Here is a 16,769-nt window from a genome sequence, read left to right on the forward strand (position 1 = left end):
TACTTAATTATATGAGAGTATGATATAGCTTGATATGTATGAATGGCCCATTCCTTTGTATAACAATATATATATATATATATATATATATATATATATATATATATATATATATATATATATATATATATATATATATATATATATATATATGTATGTATATATATATATATATATATATATATATATATATATATATATATAGAGAGAGAGAGAGAGAGAGAGAGAGAGAGAGAGAGAGAGAGAGAGAGAGAGAGAGAGAACATCAGCTGGCACGTAAAATACAAGAAAACTCTCCTATTAGTTAACTCCATTAGCTCTACTGTTAAGAAAACTACCTAAATGCATTTTTAATGGACTTCACCTTAAAGTTGAGAAGCAACTCTTAAAGGTGAGCCTGCGGGCGCTCATACACGCTAACTCATTCACACTGATCTACCAACACGAAATGAAAGTTGACTCCACAAAAGTAACAACGTCGCTCTTAATTACGGGAGAACGTCAGGGACAATGGCCATATGTTTTAATTTGGGTTATGCAAGAATTTCACATTCTCTCTCTCTCTCTCTCTCTCTCTCTATCATGCGTCCGCTGACTGTCTGTCTGTCCGCCTTGCTCTTTATAAAACTGTGCTGTGCTTAAGGAAAAATTCACAAGAAAGAAGTGTGTTGTTAAAGCTTTATGAAGCTCCGTTAATTCAGGGATTTCAACGTCCTCTCTCTCTCTCTCTCTCTCTCTCTCTCTCTCTCTACGTAATCATTACTGAAATCAGCGATAAACCTAAAGAATCTGCCAGGAACGGCAATAGGTTGTAATGTGACCTGAAATACTAGTACGATTTCAAATTTACTCTTATACCGTACATTAGAGATTACAATATTATAAATTGTAATATGAAGCTGTCATGGATGGTCAACACCTTTTCAGGCAAAGACAGACAGACAGACAGATATATAGATAGGCAGATAGATAAATAATAATTCTTAATAAAATTTTAGCATTCATTGGAAATTTTTTTATCAATATAAGGTGAGATACGTTACAATGAAGACCAACGTTTAGGGCCAGGATTCGCTGGAAAGAGTCCTGGAAGTCGATATGCATTGGATATCGAAGATCCACGGGCCTAGAAACATACTGAGTGAGCGAGTGATTCAGCAAAGAAAAAATAACTGAAAATAAAGGGTAAAGAACTAGCCAGCAAACGAAACACCACAAGCCCATATAACTCGACGCGAGTGAGGATGTCATTGGCCCATTTCGGTTGGATTGTATCATTAAATGAGGGCAACTTGAAATGAAAACACGCAGGTGCTCAAGAGAGAGCACTTTCATACACCATCTCTACTCTCATGGAGGGAATGTTCCCTCAGCAGGAGATAATTGGCGTCTACCTTGAGTGTAGGCGTTTCTGCACGAAGGCATCGAATGTCAGGGTCATTGGTTTTTAATATTGGATTATGCACAGCTTTTGCCCCGTTAGTTATGCAAGGACTTGAGGTGTTCTCTCCCTCTCTCTCTCTCTTATAGATACACATACACACGCATTTCTCATTATTTTATAGCCTTCATCTTGAAATGTTAATGTCACTATGACTGATTAACCAAATTAGGAATACCCCTATCTCTCTTTCTCTCTCTCGAAATCCCAAAACTGTGCTGTCATCAAGGTTAAATGTGCTAAAACGAAGGACTTCACCTGTTTTACTAAGAACTCGCCTTACGTCATTGGATGAAGTTAAATATATCTTTCTCTGTCGCTGTTGTCAACCAGAGCAAACTTGACACTCTCCGATCGGCGGAGAGAACGAAAACTTTTCGATTTATAATTTGGTTTTTTTTTTTGTGGAGTCTGACAGAGAGCTTACGGTTCAACGCCTCAATGCCATGATGACGAAGTCTCTTTCTCTTTCTCTCCCGATGTTTTCTTAAGTCGTCGTCCAGCTCGGCTCAGGTTTTCTTGCTACTGGCTTCTAAATAAAAAGAATGATATCTTGATTTATTTGATTTTTCCAAGACAGTTGTAATTATTTTTTTAATTAGCCTTCTTGTTTCTTGATTGTTCGTCTAAAATGCTAGTGCCATAAGAGTACGATTACGATTTTCTCTTGATTTCTATTTAACTATGAGGAAGATTAGTCTCTTTTAAAGGAGATTAGTAAGATTATTAAATGGTTTTTCAGTTAGTTTCAGCGTCCACTAGAGGCCACCATCGTAAAAGTTGAGTTGTGTGGACTGCAGAGCCCTTGGATTAGTATGAAAAGCTTACTTCAGAGGAGCTTTGTTCCTGAGTAAGAGTTTACGTTTACCCGTCATTCTGGATGCGTTTCAGGAGGATTTACCTCTAGTGGTACGTTGTGAATTCTCGTTATTACATGCTTCTATTTAACTTGACGTCTGCGCCTGTTTGGGTCAAAACTTGTAACGCAGTTTTTTACTTGTTCCCTTCGTCCGATGGACTTGAAATTTTGCATGGCTACTCAATCCCAGTGACAATACAACCTTACACGGTCAGTAGGTCAACAGCAACCCTACAGTGACTTCCCCCAGTATCTCAGGATTTGTATGTAAATCCTCGGATTTTTCATACTTTCATGACTTGGTAGAATAAGTTAACTTTACGGATTATTCAAACATCCTTTGACTCGACAGGAAATCACGTTCAATTTCATAAGCTACAATCATAAATCTGTTACAATTTGTCGAAACCAAAAAGTATAAAAGAAAATGCTTTATTTGAAACATCCTTTTATTAAAGTGCACTTTAAAGTAAAAAGTAATTTTTTGAGACACCAGGATTTTCTTACAATTAATCATGTCTACAAAAATAACTGTGGGCGCCAAACATGGAAGGAAATTCTACAAGAAATAGAAAATTCCCAGCATTTCCTTCCATGTTTGGCAACCACGCTTTCACTGTAGACATGATTGTAAAAATACTGGTCTCCAAAACATTTTTTAATTCTTGGTTGATTTGATTTTATAAGTTTATAGAGTATGATCTTTGGACAGAGTGCGCTGTAAAGTTGATCTGCCAGTGTCAAGCACAATTACCAACAGTAAGTAATTTTTAAGGATTGGTGATATGCTTCGATTTCATCGTGGTTCATGGTTGTGGAACTGATTATTTTCATTCTAAATGTCTCCATGAGAAATCAAAACACAATGAAAGGAATAGTATGGGTGCTGCGGCAGTTCTAATCATCAAAGGATTTGCAAGAGCTGCTTACTATCTTGTGCATTACCAACAGCTAAAAGTAAGTGCTGATTAACAGCCAAGGAGCTTAGTGTGGAATCCGAACCACATTATAGCGAAAATGAATTTCTATAACCAATGCCGGCGGCGGGAGAACTCCGCCCATCGAATTATCTTTCGGCCAACAAAGGGCTATTACCAACAGCTAGTGGTGAAATTAATCCTATAACCAATGAGCAGAATTATCTTTTTACACTGGCACTCGATGCCCTTTACAACTTGAGGATATGGTTTCTCTAGACTTACAACCTACTGATTAAACTTTGGGGATTAAGGCTTCAGAACTGAAAGACCCAAGCAGAAGTTTCAAATGGTTAATATGATTAAAAATTGGTATAACTAAAGCTTAAATAAAGACGTTAGCGCTGGAAGATCTGCCTGTGAGTATTCATGCACCCAATATATTAAAAGCAGTAAAATTGTTACAGGATGCAGGGTGTGAACTAGCTGACAAGACTAAATAGTACTTTAGTTGGAATTGGTGTTATCGTTTAGGCCAACGTTTTTAGTAAATTAGTTTTCTTAAGTGGGAGATTATGAAATTGACTTCCCCACCAGGCGCCTTATTGTCTGGATTGTTTCCTGTTGCAGGGTATTGTTTCTGCTACTTCTGAGCCAAAAGATTTCTAAAATAGCGCACAAATAAGTTTTAACCCGTTCAAAAATTATGGGACAGATGCAATTGGAATTAATATTGCCTTATGAAGACAAAGGGGCGAAACCAATTTTATATACTGTAAGTATGGGAACTTTCAGGATCATGTGATCTGGATAGATGCAATATGTCATTGGCAGTAACTGGGGATTGGTTTATCAAACCAGTCTGTAACGCAAACTACTACATTCACGAGTGATTTCCCTCATCATGGAGTAGCTAAGGATTCCAAAAGACCCGTAGCTGTATCTATAGTAGCAAAGAAAGTCCCGAATAATAAGGCTATGGCCTGATTTTTTGGGGGTCAAACGGACGTTCATTCAAACGGAAAAATGGTCTACGGCCAAGTAATTGATCCATATGCATGGAAAATTGCCTTATTTTGACATTGATTGCAAACAGGCCATGTTGCAGGAGGACAAAAAAGGGACCGTATATTAAGGTTATAGCCTTGGGCGTAAATTCTTAAACAGATGTCTATTAACAAGTCCTTTTGTATTTAGCAAAATAAAAAAAAAAAAAAATGCAAGAATCCTCCACTTAGCGTAACTGAAAATTCAAAAGAAATATCTTTCAAACTGAGTCATTCTTGGCAGAATGAGTACCCCTTTAAGAGACGTTAGTGCTCAAGTTGTGGGTAATAAACCGCCTATGAAGGTAAGGCAATTGTTCCAGTAAAATGATTCTTTCAGACCAATGGCTATTAAGATTAAGACATGGCTCTAAGGGAGTGATAATATTCAAGGGTAGTTGAAGCACTGAACTGTACAAAAATTGTAAACAAAAAAAAAAAAAAAAAAAAAAAAAAAAAAAAAATCCGTTAACTGATGCCACATTTTCTAATGCAGATTGAGACACGTCAGAAGTGCAGTCTTCTGATTCGGATACAATAAGAATGCGGGGAGCAGTTCAAAATTTAATTTAAAACATGAGGGTCTACTAGTCTGGGAGGCCCCAGGATGTCAGACTTTTCACTGGTTTTTTTCTTCGTCTTCAGTTTTTTTTTTTTGGGGGGGGGCTAATCATTAGTACCATAATCTTATTTCTGTAACTAAGAGCAAAATTACAATCTTAATTTCTTTTAAAGGAGTTAAGTCAGATTATATTCTATATCCCATGTATTTGGGTTAGGATCATATTAGACCCGAGTGATGTTCTACATAACTGTTTTTCTGTTCGTTTCAGCGTTATGTTGATTTTTATATTCATGAATGCTGTTAATAAATATAAAATGTTTAAATTTCTCTATGAATATCCTGCCTTTAAACTTCAGTAAAATTCTGTGGAACTTGGCGAATGTAAGGGGTTTTCCCTTGTGGCGAATGTATGGGTTCTTTCCCCTGTGGCGAATGTAAGGGTTTTCCGTGGCGAATGTAAGGGTTTTCTCCTGTGGCGAATGTAAGGGATTTTCCCCTGTGGCGAATGTAAGGGGTTTTCCCTCTGTGGCGAATGTAAGGGGTTTTTCCCCCCTGTGGCGAATGTAAGGGGTTTTCCCCCCCTGTAGCCCTTCGTTGGCTGAGTCGGTTGAGCTTCAGACTGTCACTCGATGGGCCGGAGTTCAATTCCACCGACCGGCTGATGAAGAGTTAGAGCAATTTATTTCTGGTGATAGAAATTCATTTCTCGCTGTAATGTGGTTCGGATTCCACAATAAGCTGTAGGTCCCATTGCTAAGTAACCATTGGTTCTTAGCCACATAAAATAAGTCTAATCTTTCGGGCCAGCCCTAGGAGAGCTGTTAATCTGTGGTCTAAAACTAAGGTATACTTAACTTTTCTCCCCTGTGGCGATTGTAAGGGGTTTTTCCCCCTTTGGCGAACGTAAGGGGTTTTCCCAAGGATCCCTTAATTTGGTGAGGGCTTCCGATCAGTGCGTAAAGTTTCTAGCGTCAGCACTCCCCATCTCGACCCTCCTTATTTTACTGTTAACACCGATGAAATGGGTACTGAGATATATAACTTGTATCCTGTAACAGCATTTCAAGTTTCTCTCTCTCTCTCCCCCGCCCCCCGCTTAGGGCACTTGGAAAGGTGGTTTTTATGTAACAGCGGTATTTTAAAGTTGAGATTGCTGGTCACACAAAATATGGAATCTTGTTCTTGTTACTAGTTATGATCTAAAGAGTTTTTATGTACGTGTGGATTATATGAACATAGTTTTGTGAAAAAATTATATAAATCTATGACCAATAAAGTGTTTGGAGGAGTTGTGCATTTTGTGCCACAATCATTTATTGTTGCGACGTTAGTTTATGCTACTATATAAAAAAATACCGATGTCGGTCAATTCAATATATAACTCATGTAATTTTCAAATCTGAGTACAATGCCCTTCACGAGGGGTAATGAAAAGCCCATACAGATTAAAAAAAAAAAAAAGGCACGGCTAAAGCCCAAAGAATACAATAGTCCAAATAAATGAGAAATGGGAGATAGGTATGGAAAAAGCGAAATAAGCGAAAATAGTAATTTTCAAAATTATTTATAGCCACATTAAATCACAAGCAAAGTCCGAAAGTCTGTTGCACGCATTTTGACGAAACATGGTGACAACGTGTAGGGTAACTACTACCAGGTTAGATAGTGTTAAGATGAAGATTTAATGATTTATTAAAATACTAAAACTAACAAATATCCACCAAACTTTTAACAATAAGATGCAATCTTTCAATGAATTTGAATGTTAACTCGAAATTTCATCAAACTCTGCTGTTGATGCTTTAAATCATAGACAAATGCAGACAGGTACGGCTGAAAGCAAATTTACAGCCATGCATGCTAGCACGGTACTCTACAATACTGAAGTTTCTAAATTAAATTATTGCTATGTATGTTGCATGACTGAGCTGCAAAATATGCGGATAAAGTACTGTTGTCACGTGGAGGGTTTCCAGTTTCTACAAATGTTATAAATACTGCAAGAGTGGCAGTTCTGAACTTAAAACGAAAATAAGATATGTCTTGAAATAGCACAAGACATCTCTTACGGCTTCTTTATTAAGCGCCTCTCGATCTGTTCTAAAAACTACAAGCTGAGAGTAACATTTTTGTAAATTCTTATAGAAAGGAAATAAAAATGAACAAGTAAATTCCAAGATGACAAAAGTGAACTTGTAAAGAAAGTATTTCAGAGTACTGACGAAACAGTTTCGTAATTGCACTAAACTTTTTCTTTATTTTTAAACCTTAAGAGAACGATGTTTCAGCTGAATACGTCAATTCGACGACAGTAAATGCTGACGCAAATAGCTCTGTACTGAATTCCCCGGCTTTTAGATAAAGACTGAAAGGTTCTCGGAGCGATACTATTTATAGTTCTCGAGTGAAATATGAATGCTACGCTTGCAGATTTAAACATGAGACCGAAACCGGTGTGAAACTAATAAGAGCTAAGACTACAGTTGCCATTTACTCTGCTTCGTTTTCAGGCCTCATAATGGCCCACGGCCGCTTGTCTTAGACTGTTAAAAGTTTGCCACAATAATTCAGTTACTAAATCTCCAAAAGTCACTGGAATTCACAGAACTTTCATCTCTCTCTGTACAGCGCCTGGGACCGAAATGGCAATCATCGATTTCTTACATATAGTAACCATAATCAGATTCACGAACTGGACGTAGAAAACAGCTCATGAATAAATGCTGAGCGCCCGAGAAAGCCTTAGCAGACGCCGAACGCGGTAGCCAAATACAGCTCCAGCGCATAAGAAGAGGGCACATCGATTCTAAATATAGCTGATGTGTCCGCTCTGGCCGGGCTATAAATAATACTCCAAGACCAAGAGAAGAGTCTTCTGGAATTCCCTCTCGGTTAGGAACAGGATCTACATAATGGATGCCGAGATGAAAGAAGTACATTCACGTCTTTGTTTTCTGGGAGTGGGTTGAGGGAGGGGGGGGGGGAAGAATTTGATGACGAGAAGTCCGGGTTCCCAGGAGGGGCCTGAGAGAAATGATCAAATCTAAATATAGAATGGAAAGAATGGCGCAGATGGAAACGGTATGAAATACACTGTATATACAAAGAGTTAAAGTTACGCCTTGATAATAATATTAATATACATCAAGAAGTTACATGTAGGACCAATGGTTATGAACACTGGGTTGAAATAACAGGTATTATCATTGCCTTCCATCACCAAGAAGTCCGCTGTCTACATCATCATCATCATCATCACATGAAAATCCAGTACTCTCAGCAATGCGTAATTGCTACGTTAGGACAAACATTTCATTGCTAAACGAACAACCCAAGCCATTTTGTACAATTACACACAAGACACACCAGTAACATGTCTGTTATTCAACCACATCTTCAGGCAATCTCTCGCTTTCTGAACACGAGGGTCTTTTCATTCAATGAAGCCAAAATACAGTTGGTACTGTGAAGATTTTTTAAACTATCCAGACAGAATACACACGCAGCAGTACGGAATTTGCTCAGGAAAAGTCTGATAAATTATTATATTAATACATGCTGTAAACAAGAAGGTAAATATAAAGATTAATTTATCAAAAATCTTAAGGAGGAACAGTGACAGACAGAATTTTCACACATAATAAAAGCCGTGTTCCACACAGAACACTGAAAAAATGGAAAATTAGAAAACAAATAAAAAATAAGCAATGAAAAAATGGAAATAATAATGGAAACAATTACAACTGACGAAAGACAACAAATGCTAACCATCATTCGACTAGAAATAATTCAGACGCTTTACTTACCAACTTGAATGCCGTCTTCCATTTACAACATTCACATGTTGAAAAAACATGACTCAACGCAAAGGGTACAGTTGCTACGGAAATGAAATACAGTAGTCTAGATAAAAAAAAAAATCCCACATAGCTGTATTTCTAAAAGGAAGAGGGCCTCGCCAAGATCCACTAACCTGGTGGTGAGCATGAGTTCGTCTTTGAATACCCAGGCATTTTCCAAGTCTCAAGGCACAAGCTTGGTCAAAATCGTACTTTAGTGGCCATTCCTCGGCGTCTTATTCACTGCCAGGCTCTTTTTGAAAAGAGGTTTATGCCAAATATGGTGTTGCAAGCATACACACAGTCAGGACTACAAGCTTGCTTCCACTAATTAGTACCTTCTTGAAGTGAGGGTCACCATTTCAAGCTTGGGTGTGGGTACAAGTCGAGGCATTGGCATCCTTCTGGCAAAGATCTATAAGACCTTGTCTGTGGGTCCTGAGGAGAGAGATGGCTTTGTCAGTGGCTGTGTTGAGGATGGGGGGGGGAGAGGTTCACTGTTTTAGGATTAATGCCCCTGAGTGTATTACAGTTCTTGAAAGCCGCTGGCAGCCATATGGGAGGAGAACTTCAAAAATTAAGTTTAAGCACAGCTAGATGGAACAAGAAAGGAAGCATAATAACACAGTTTGTCAAAGAAAAATCAAAGCATAATAGCTCTTGCAAGAATGGCAAATAAATGAAATGATGTAACATGAAATACCGAAATTTAAACTTTTAACAATGAAGTGCTGTTTCTCTCTCTCTCTCATATATATATATATATATATATATATATATATATATATATATATATATATATATATATATATATATATATATATATATATATATATATATATATATATATATATATATATACATATATATATATATACATATATATATATATATATATATATATATATATATATATATATATATATATATATATATATATATATATATATATATATATATAATGATTAAAAAGCAATAATATAATTGATAAATTGTATTTTTAAGACATAGTATACAAAGCATTTCGAGTTTATAGAACCGTTACTACAAAAATATACAATTTATCAATTATATTATTGTTTTTTAATCATTATTTTCGACATTATGATGCTCAGTTATATATATATATATATATATATATATATATATATATATATATATATATATATATATATATATATATATATATATATATAGAGGTTTGAGTGCATACGAGTTTATAGAACTTACTACAAAATATTCCTTTGACATTATCTCTTATTACGTCAACGTGTGGTGTACACAGGCGAAAGAAACCAGTTCATCTAAGGATAAAACGATTACTCAGTTATATTCTGTTATTCTCGGGCGTAATTGTTACCTGTTTATTACTTCGCAAAATCAGATTCAAGGAGTCTGTTGCAAGTTTCAGAAAGACATTCACGTTGTCTACAGTACTTTCGTTTAAGCGGACTTAAAAGTGCTTTTGGATAACAGGTTTTTAAAATGCTTTCGTTTAACTGGACTTAAAAATGCTTTCGTTTAACCGGGCTAAAAGTCTTCCGTCCTTCTTGAATCTGGTCTACAGCTTTCTTCAGAGTTAGATCCCACTCCTTTATCTTCTTCCATCTTTAGTTTTCTGTAAAAAAAAAAAAAAAAAAAAACTATTGAGATGGCTTTCTCTGTCCGTCCGCACTTTTTCTGTCCGCCCTCAGATCTTAAAAACTACTGATGCTAGAGGACTGCAAATTGGCTTGTTATATAATCCACCCTCCAATCATCACACAGGAAATCGCAGCCCTCTAGACTCAGTAGTTTTTATTTTATTGAAAGTTAAAGTTAGCCATAATCGTGCTTCTGGCAACGATATAGGACAGGCCACCACCGGGCCGTGATTAAAGTTTCACGGGCCGCGGTTCATACATCATTATACAGAGACCACCGAAAGATGGATCTAGTTTCAGTGGCCTTGATTATGCGCTGTAGCGACTGTACAGACAACTCGATTGTGCCGAGGAAACTTCGGGGCATTTTTTACTTGCTTTCTCTTGTTTTCACTGGTCTGGGGTAGACGATGGCATTAGATTACCAGTACCATCGTTCTCTGCATCTGAAAAAAATCTTACTGATATTTGTATCATCTCTTAATTATCCAATACAAAACGGAACTAACACGAACCATTTTCAAATCTCTTCAAGAGTCTCCATCGACAAAGCTACTTCATACGGATAGACCCAAGTCCTCTGACGTCGGTAAACAGTGAATGTTGTTGACATTCTCGCGTGTTTGCGTCACTGTGACGTTTCTCGAAAATGTCCTTCATAATTCAGTCTCAGGGTACTAAGTGGCAGCTTTCTGGGGACGAAAACTTGCGTTTTTTTTTTTTTTTTTATTATAGCTAAGTCCAAAAATACTAAGGTGAACTTTCAGGACATACAATATTTCTTTTTTTGTGTGTGTTGTAATTAGGACTGAGGACTTATTGCCCACGTGCCTGTTATTATTATGCATTTCTAACTTTTAAATGGAGATTGGTTACCGAATTCATCGCATTTTTTCTTACTTTAATATGGCCTCAGTACACTGAGCAGCGACTGGGAAGCTTGCATATGCCTTTGTAAAATTAATTCAAAAGAGAAAAATTTTACAATCGCTATTAAAGAAGTTTATGTTTAATTTAACTCCATAATTCATGGATTCAAGACACAAAATGGTGAACGTAAGCAGGTTCACATAAGTCATTTGTTAATTTACACAGCGAAAACTTGAAGCGATTAAATTAGCCATCTCCTCCTCCTTATAGTATTCGTTACTCTCATCTTTATTTTATTCTACTTTCATTCCCCTGATCTTCTTGATATCGTTTTTACCAATTGGGCATTTCGTTCTGTGGCAACTTGCTCGATATGATATGGCCTTAAAGGATAGTAACAAACGAATGTGTGGAAGCTTCAATAATAATAATAATAATAATAACGACATCACTGAAAAACACTTTTTCCAGAACAACAGCAGCAACATTGATGCTAGTAGTACAGTAATATACAGTAGATAGAATACCATTTTCAGAAAGTTAATCGAAAAGTTTTTTTTTTCTCTCCACTGAAAGGTCAAGTGGGATTCGAGAAAAACCGTTCGATATTGTTTCAACTGACGCAGATAGGGACCTGTTCAGCAGGTGACCTGTTGCTATCAAGAAAGGATGAGTCATTCAATCAATCTCTTGGCTTCTCCGTTGGGATTGTGATCCACGGCAGATCCAGAAAACTCATAAGGTCTAGTTTCAGTCATGGTACAAAAAAATCCTAACATCAGTTTTCAGTCATAGTACAAAAAACTCTTAAGGTCTAGTTTCAGTCATGGTACAAAAAACTCTTAAGGTCTAGTTTCAGTCATAGTACAAAAAACTCTTAAGGTCTAGTTTCAGTCATAGTACAAAAAACTCTTAAGGTCTAGTTTCAGTCATGGTACAAAAAACTCTTACCATCTGGTTTCATAGTACAAAAAACTCATAAGGTCTATTTTCAGTCATGGTCACAAAAACAAGATTTAGTTTCAGTCAAGGTACTAAAAACTCTTAACACCTCAGTCATTCATAAGGTCTAGTTTCAGTCATGGTACAAAAACTCATAAGATCTACTTTCAGTTACGGTACAAAAAACTTTTACCGTCTGGTTTCATATTACAAAAAAACTCATAAGGTCTATTTTCAGTCATGGTGCAAAAAATTCTTACCATCTGGTTTCATAGTACACAAAAAAAACTCATAAGGTCTATTTTCAGTCATGGCACAAAAAACTCATAAGATCTACTTTCAGTCATGGTACAAAAACCTCAAGATTTAGTTTCAGTCAAGGTACTAAAAACTCTTAACACCTGGTTTCAGTCATAGCACAAAAACTCATAAGGTCTAGTTTCAGTCATGGCACAAAAAACTCATAAGATCTACTTTCAGTCATGGTACAAAAACCTCATAAGATTTAGTTTCAGTCAAGGTTTCAGTCATAAAAAACTCATAAGGTCTAGTTTCAGTCAACAAAAAACTCATAAGATCTACTTTCAGTCATGGTACAAAAACCTCATAAGATTTAGTTTCAGTCAAGGTACTGAAAAACTCTTAACACCTGGTTTCAGTCATGGTCTAGTTTCAGTCATGGTAAAAAAAAAACTCATAACATCTACTTTCAGTCATGGTACAAAAACTCTTACCATCTGGTTTCATAAAACAAAAACTCATAAGGTCTATTTTCAGTCATGGTACAAAAAACTCTTACCATCTGGTTTCATAATACAAAAAAAACTTATAAGGTCTATTTTCAGTCATGGCACAAAAAACTCATAAGATCTACTTTCAGTCATGGTACAAAAACCTCATAAGATTTAGTTTCAGTCAAGGTACTAAAAAACTCTTAACACCTGGTTTCAGTCATAGCACAAAAACTCATAAGGTCTAGTTTCAGTCATGGCACAAAAAAACTCATAAGATCTACTTTCAGTCATGGTACAAAAACCTCAGATTTAGTTTCAGTCAAGGTGAAAAACTCTTAACACCTGGTTTCAGTCATAGCACAAAACTCATAAGGTCTAGTTTCAGTCATGGTACAAAAAAAACTCATAACATCTACTTTCAGTCATGGTACAAAAAACTCTTACCATCTGGTTTCATAGTACAAAAAACTCATAAGGTCTATTTTCAGTCATGGTACAAAAAACTCTTACCATCTGGTTTCATAATACAAAAAAAACTTATAAGGTCTATTTTCAGTCATGGCACAAAAAACTCATAAGATCTACTTTCAGTCATGGTACAAAAACCTCATAAGATTTAGTTTCAGTCAAGGTACTAAAAAACTCTTAACACCTGGTTTCAGTCATAGCACAAAAACTCATAAGGTCTAGTTTCAGTCATGGTACAAAAAAACTCATAACATCTTTCAGTTGTGGTACAAAAACTTATAAGATTTAGTTTCAGTCATAGTATAAAAAAAATTCATAAGGTCTTCTTGTAGTCATGGTAAGAAAAACTCATAAGATCTAGTTTCAGTCATGGTAAAAAAAAAACTTATACGATCTAGTTTCAGTCATGGTACAAAAAGCATAAAAGATCTAGTTTGTCTTGGTAACAGGGATCGTGTGTCTCTGGCATCTGATAATTTAATGATGTGGTGTTGATCATTTTCATTCACTGAGATGCAAGCGATGTTGCGAACTCATTATTGCCTGGCATTCAGAGGTAGGTATCCATCCATTTATTGATCTAATCCAATCCTTATCTCTTTTATAATTGGAAGACCATCTGGGCAACGGCCATGTTACTGCCTTTTTGTGAGACATTGTTGTCTGCACACGACTTACGAATGTTTGGAAATTCAAGTAATAATTATTATTTTACTAAAGCCCTACCTTTCATCCAGGCTTGGGGTACGCATAACAGTAAGAAGTCTCAAGGCGAGTTGACTAATAGCATCCTTGGAATACTTTTTTCAGGCATATATTTTAGCATCTTATCGCTAAACCTTGCGCCAACAAGTAAATATGTTTCGTATACTGGTGCAAAATTGAAGCCACGCGGGTTCGTAAAGGTGATGGCACACGAACATGATCATTTGCGATCTCAGTTTTGCCTCCAACGCTGCCAACACGGTGCAAATTTCGGCGTAAGGACAGGAAATTTGGGAGAAACTGAGGAAATATATTCATTATTCAGCACAGGTAAATAGCAAAAGATGCGTAGAGATATGAATAAACATTCAAATGTAACGGACAGTAAAATCAGACGTTGATAAAAAAAATCAATGAATAAATAAAAACTTTCGTACAAAAAATAAATAAATAAAAAGAGAAAGGAGTAAGAAGAGAATTCCTAGGCTTTCCAGTACAGGGAAAGACCACGAAGCAGAGTAATCCCAAGACTGCTGACCGTCCTCACTGCAAGACTGATGTAGCAAGGCTAGAAATTATACGCTTTTGAAAAACGACTCGAAGAGCATCACCTATTATAGGTAAGCATTAGGATGTTAATCATAGTTTACTGTTTCCTAAAGTGCTGTTTGCTAGTAGACATCAACATTAACTTGATTTAAAAACACTTCATGAACTTTGCTTCTTCACAGGCTATTTTTAGATTCACGCGGTTACTGCAATGCTTTTAGGTTGCGAAGCAGTGTCCAGGCAACATTCAAAAATATCCCCATGTGTAGCAAGGACACATATACGGATTCCAGGTGAACAGCCATCAGGTTTCTTTAACGAAATTCTTGAAAGCATCCATCCGTGAATTATTAATATAAGTAAAGATTATCCACTAGGCATTTCTGAATTTCTAAAAATAGAGAAAACACTTTTCAGAAAAGTTTTCCTTTTTTTAAAATTGAAATACCGATGTGAGTTCCTATTATCAGACCAGTTTAGCATTTTGAAATAGTAGCGGAAACGGTGTGCAGAGGTCAATTACTGAAGCTGTCATTAAAAGTATTAATCGTGAATGATAACAGCAGCACTGACGGCAACAGCAAATAAGATTGATAATAATTACCACAGACAAGAAGGCATTCTCGATTGCTAAGTTCACTTTTGAGAAACATATTTGGTCTGTCCCTTCTGTTACACTGAAAATCAGAAGGCTAAAATTAGTCCAGACTGATTTTTGGTGACCTCTCTGTTCTAAAGAAATGTTTTCATTCTTTCATTCTGCCATCTCCTGAATACCGCCCTCCTCTTTGGTCTCCAGCGGCTGACTTGCATCTTAAAATGTCGGATTAAAAGTTGAGTTCCTCTGAGATTTTCAAGAGTCGTCAATTCGTCCGTGGCGGTCCTGTCTGCGCGTGTTCAAAAATGGAAAACAGTAGAGAGAAAAAGTCAAAATGACACGTTGAACTTTTCCGAAAATTTAATATGGACTACCGTCCATTAGGAACAGGATGACGTCATTTGACGTCACCGGAATCTCAGAGGGTTACATTTCTTATCGCAGATCTTAGTATGAATCTCAGGCTCCAACGTTCTGTTAGCTCAAAATGCAATTTTTATCAATTTCTTCGCTATTCTGATCATCCGTTGCTTTCTGATCGTTCTCACTTCCACCAAAGATTTTTTAGGCGCAAAATTTTTTCCGTTTCATTTGTGATGTTCGGTCACACATGGTTTTCTAGAAGTTTTATTCCAGCTATTAACAAATTATTGAAGTATCTCCCTGTCTCGTACCTATACCAATGGAACTTTAAGTCTAAAAATGGTGGCAATAGGTTCTGCTGAACAGGCTTACATGAGTCTCATTCAGTCTTTATTTTATGCTATTCGTTTGTCGTTGTTTATATTTCAATTGTTTTCGTTTGGTATTAATCTTTTATTTTACAGTTCAATCTTGATTATATTTTCTTACTGCATACCGTGGTGCTTTTCCTAATGGGTCCCTGAGACTTGCAGCGTTCTGCTTTTCCTGCTAGGGTTGCAGATTAGCCAATAATAATAATAATAATAATAATAATAATAATAATAATAATAATATTAATAATAATATTTGTACAATGGGCCTGCTATAATTACACTATATTTAAAGCGATAGGAGGGGGAAAACCTTAAAAGTGCTTGTGCCTGAAAATTTGTAAATTAACGTTGGTACTATTATCGCTAAAAGCACAGAACACGAACACGCACACACATACATGCATATATATATATATATATATATATATATATATATATATATATATATATATATATATATATATATATATATATATATATAAACATACATATATATATATATATATATATATATATATATATATATATATATATATATATATATATATATATATGTATGTATGTATGTATGTATATGTATGTATGTATGTAACATACATATGTACGGTATGTATACATATATAATATATATATATATGTGTGTGTGCACATACCATTAAAAAGTCAAGGCATCGTACGTAGAACAAAACATTACTGTAAAGAGGAAAATTTCAAGGCGATAATAATCATAAATTTTGAGCATACAGAATCTGATGCTGGTAAACACATTTAACGCCAAATCTTTCCCGGCGCAGATTGCTTGAAAAGAGAGAGAGAGAGAGAGAGAGAGAGAGAGAGAGAGAGAGAGAGAGAGAGA

The sequence above is a fragment of the Macrobrachium rosenbergii genome, chromosome 20, assembly GCF_040412425.1.
Source record: "Macrobrachium rosenbergii isolate ZJJX-2024 chromosome 20, ASM4041242v1, whole genome shotgun sequence".
NCBI classification, from domain to species: Eukaryota; Metazoa; Arthropoda; class Malacostraca; order Decapoda; family Palaemonidae; genus Macrobrachium; species Macrobrachium rosenbergii.